General features: G+C 42.9%; 1 protein-coding gene across 1 annotated transcript in view; it reads left to right on the plus strand.

Moving 5' to 3' along the window:
• The window catches only part of LOC142662417 (C-type natriuretic peptide 1-like), a 5,081-nt gene extending 3,920 nt beyond the window's left edge, over positions 1-1,161 (plus strand). The window contains exon 3 of the mRNA XM_075840637.1: positions 927-1,161. The gene's annotated coding sequence lies outside the window, so the exon portion shown is untranslated. The remainder of the gene's footprint in view (positions 1-926) is intronic.
• Positions 1,162-4,896: the final 3,735 nt, after the last annotated feature.

The following is a 4,896-nucleotide window of genomic DNA, read 5'->3' on the forward strand; positions in this document are numbered from 1 at the left end:
TGCCCGGGCACGGTTGTCTGGTGCGGGGGTTCTTGGCACACTCTTTCATAATATCCAGGCCCCTTTATCTCTTCTTCTCTTGATCTCTCATAGACTGTTTGATTTTACCTTAAGTGACAGCCTCGCAGGAAGAGCGGAGTAATTACCGCTGTCCAGGGTGCTGACACCACACTGTGCCCCTCAGCTGCCCCGCTGGGAAGGGTTAAACGCAGGGTTATGAGGGGATTTAATATCCCAGGAGAACATCATTTATTAACCTATAATGATGTTACCCAGGAGCCAACATTCCCTGTGTAATTATATAATGGAGCATTGCACAGGACTAGATGAGGATGGAGCACCCACTGTACCAGATGTAGCAGAGCTAAAGCTAGTCACATGTAGTAGTGCTAAGCTAGTCATCTGTTTAAAGCTAAACTAAACTCATCTGATGTAGCAGTGCTAAGCCAGTCAGATGTAGAACAAATAAACCATAGCAGAGCTAAGCTAGTCAGATGTAGCAGAGATGGACATTTCAGATGTAGCAGAGCTGAAGTCATAATGATATCGCGATGTGTGGTTTACCAGTCATTGATCAGTCAGTTCTCACTGATTCAACTCTGCTACATATGTGTTACAAATCTAGTCAAGGCAAAGGGAAGTGTAAGAACAATAATAATGGTCGTTGCCCTTTAAGAGATTCACTGAACACTACGGGGTCACCTATAGATATTAACGCTGGAGATAAACCGTCATCTCACCCATAAATATTACATGCTGCCTTTTATTTTGGAATGTGATTGGTTGCCGTTGGTTACCACTGTTACAATTTGCATTTATTATAATAGTATTGTTATAATGGTTCACCTGTCACCTGTCACCCGTCACCTGTTACCTGTCACCTTTTACCTGTTACCTGTCACCTGTCGCCTTCCGTCTCTTTACAGGTTGAACATTATTATTCTGCTCCACGTTCAACGCTCCGTTAATCGCCGTTAATGTCCATTGTGCTTCTGCCATCGCCCGGTCACAGTTTCCGTCTTTTCTTCAAGCCGCACAGAATGGTCGTATTTTGAAAGACCCACGAATATAAATTTATTTTGGACTCCGTCTGTTCCGCGATGAGCGGCGCTGTGTGTCGTAACTTGTAAATGAAACAATAAAGTTGTTTCCATGTTTGTAGTTCTGTTTTCTGTTTAAAGTGACATGACACTAAAAATGCTGAACTGGGAACTAAAATCTGTTAAAATTGTCACCTTCTGAGTCTGAGGTAGTCTGAAATCCACCTCCTGTCTTATCAGAGCCTTATCTGCTGCTGTCTCCCCCTATGCTTTACACTGCAGCTCTGCTCCATTAGGGCATAGTTATGATGACTGACTCCAGTTTAGCTACATTGCCTATTGGAGTCTAAGTTAGTCTGAAATCCACAATCTGTCTCATAGGTGACTGAGGCTTCTTTTCTCTTCCTCGATCATGCTTTGCACTGCAGCTCTGCTCCATTAGGGCATAGTTATGATCAGTGACTCCATCTAACCTGTATTGTCTGTTGGAGTCTTAGTTAGTCTAAAATCTTCCTTCTCTCTCTTTGGTAACTGAGGCTGCTCTTCTCTCCATTCCTTATGCTTTGCACTGCAGCTCTGCTCCATAAGGAATCAGTTATGTCCAGTGACTTCAGCTTAGCTGTATTGTCTATTAGAGTCTGAGGAAGTCTGAAATCCACCTTCAGTCTTATCAGAGGCTTAGCTGCTGCTGTATCTCCCCTATGCTTTACATTGCAGCTCTGCTCAATTTGGGCACAGTTATGATCAGTGACTCCAGCTAAGCTGCATTGTCTATTGGCATCTGAGGTAGTCTGAAATCCACCTCCAGTCTTATCAGAGGCTTAGCTGCTGCTGTGTCCCCCCCCCCATGCTTTACATGTTCGCTCTGCTCTATTAGGACATCACCACGATCAGTGGCTTCACCTTAGCTGCATTGTGTATTGGAGTCTGAGGTATTATCCTCCTGTCTCACCAGATGCCCAGGGCCCTGTTCCTCCTTTTTCTTTGACTGCAGCTCTTCTTACTTAGATCGGCTGCTGTATATTAGCACAAGCCCACTAAGAAGTCACAGCAAAGACTTATCACACAATATCAGAGGGAACTTCCGCAGATGCCCCCAGACACGTAAGCGTCAATAAGAGAGAAGCCCGGGGAGCCGCTTTAGTGAATGGATCGGCGTTTTATGCAAGATGTAAGTGACGTAATTTGCGCCATTTTGCCGACCCTAAATTTCATGCACTATTGATAAATCTCCGTTAACCCCAACAATACTCTAGACCACCAAGGAAATTGGCATTAACCCCTCCAAAACCCTAGACCACAGAAAAGTTGTCATTAACCCCTTGACTACACTGCCAAGGATTTTAGCAATTACCCCTTTTCTGCCCTATATCCCTAGTATGTAATAATAAGCGTCACAGTGTGTCAGTCATTCTGGCAGTACATTAATGCTTGGATTCTATTCCTAAGCCAGGCAGAACATTCTATTTGTGACTTCGATCTATCGGACCAGCCGCGTTCATAGAAAAGAGAAGGAGCTATAGGAAATATTAAACTCGGTTTTATCCCCTAGGACAGAAGGACCTGGTGATTGTTTCCTCCTCCGAACTCTTTTCATGACTCTTGACCCCATTCCCCACCCCCCTGTTTGCTGACAATGCAGTTTAGGGCAGGGCGACATCTGGACTATTTGTAGCGCTACTGATTGATTTCAACTATTGAGCTACAGCTGCAGTCCACATGAATATATGGAGTTGCATGCAATCTTGTGGACTGCAGCTGTCACTCAATAGTTAAAATCAATCAGTAGCGCTACGGAAAAAGGCCCCATGCACACGAGCGTGTTTTCATCCATCCGTAAATATGGATCAGTAGTCATCCGCAACTTATTCGCATATACGGAACGGTATCCGCAACTACGGCCCGTAGTGCATCCGTAATGTATCCGTACGTACCGATCCGCAAATAGAAAAAGAAAACCACAAATGATGTGAAAAATCTGCAAACCTGGCGTCGCCTAGCAACGCTTCCGTAATTACAGACAAGAATAGGACATGTTCTATATTTTACGAATCATTTCTATGGAACGGACACCCATCCGTAAAAATACGGCAAGGTGTCCGTAGCCCATAGAATTAAATGGGTCCGTAATTATGGATGAAAAATACGGTCGTGTGCATGGGGCCTTAGTGTAGCCCTGGTCTTAATTCTTATATATATTCTTGCCACCCAAAAGCAAAGGGAATGAGACCAACTAGGGTTGGGCACCCTCTCCCTAAGGGCCCCATAGATGCTGCACTCTCTGTCTATGGTGAGCACGTCCTTGTCGGCGGGGCTTCCTAAAAAGGGGCTCAATAAAAGAAGATTTTAAAAAAAGTGAAATAATACAGAAGTAGCTTCCAGTATAAAGATTCGTAAGGGAACAAAGTAACAAAACATGGAATCATCAGACGTGGAAGTGTCAGGAGAGTGATTCGGTTTATCAGCCCCCCCCCCCGCAGCGGAGGAGGCCGCAGCTGAATTCACGGCTTCTTCTTGCTCCTCTATGGGAATGTCAGGAGGAGCGATGAATATTTATTTTTGTCTTTTTATTAATGAACTAATCAGCAGTGCAAGATAAAGAATTAGAAGAGCTCAATGTAAAGATGTCAGATGTCTCCTGACAGCGGCAGGCCCGCCGCCCGCGCCCCATCACTCGCATCAGGCGGACGCTGCGAATGTTCACAGGGAATCAATTGTACGCAGCATCAGATAATTGCCCAGAATAATCCGGTTTTATGGAAATCCTGAATTATTATGTAATAAAACCATCCTGCAACTTTCTAATATGCTTTGTGTATCAATTGCTGATTTTTTTTAAAAAAAGATCTCCGCTCGCTGTCAGTGAATGGTAATTATCTTGTTTACATTCAGAAGCTCAGAACTGAACAGACCTGAGGATTGTCAAGCCTGGATACACTTATAGCAAACTCTCAAGCCTTAGTGAATGGGAACATTCTTGTTTACATCCTAACAGCAATCAGAGATTGTGAACAATGAAAACAAATATATCAGACAGTTGCAGAACTTTTCATTTTATGATGATTACGTTTTATCACTTAATTTTGAAAAACATTTTTAGAGCAGTGACTTGACCCCCAAAACTGGGGATCCGTGTCCCCTCTTTTCCCCCAGCTACAAGCACACTGCCAGGAGGTGTTGAATGGAGCGCAGGTCGGTCATGCACCCTGTGCTCTATTCAAAGTCTATAGCACTGATGGAAATCCTTCAACACCTCCTGGCAGTGGATAGGTCATAACTTTTTGTGAGCAGGATACCCCTTTAACAGTGCAGTGGATCACTTTTCTATCAATTGTCAGGAACCACTGACAATCGGCAGATCTGAATGATATCTTTTGTATGTATTTGTGTGTGTATCTGTGTGTATCTTTGTATCTGTGTGAGTATTTACATATATGTGTATGTCCAGCCTTAAGTTTACATGAATTGTGTTATTACATTTATCATGATTTCAACTCAATACAATCGTTTTTTTTTTAACATGGGAGTCTACGGGCGATCCAGCCATCCAGCTGAATAATATGTTAAACGCCTACTTTTTTTTTTTTTACATGGGAGTCTATGGGATGCCATCCATAAGGGATTTACATATTTTACATATTTGTTTAACATCTCGCACCCTATGTATTTATGCATCTGTTTATATGTATATGTGTAATTATTTACGTCTGTGTGTATGTCTCTGTTTATATATGTGTATTTATTTATCTATCTATTTGTTTATATGTGTGTTTGTATCTGTATATGTGTCTTTATTTAGGCTTTGTTCCCATCTGTGTTGGATGCTCCGTTGCAGATCCGGCCGAGAATACTGGAA

Source organism: Rhinoderma darwinii, chromosome 10 (genome assembly GCF_050947455.1).
Source record: "Rhinoderma darwinii isolate aRhiDar2 chromosome 10, aRhiDar2.hap1, whole genome shotgun sequence".
In the NCBI taxonomy this organism is placed as follows: Eukaryota; Metazoa; Chordata; class Amphibia; order Anura; family Rhinodermatidae; genus Rhinoderma; species Rhinoderma darwinii.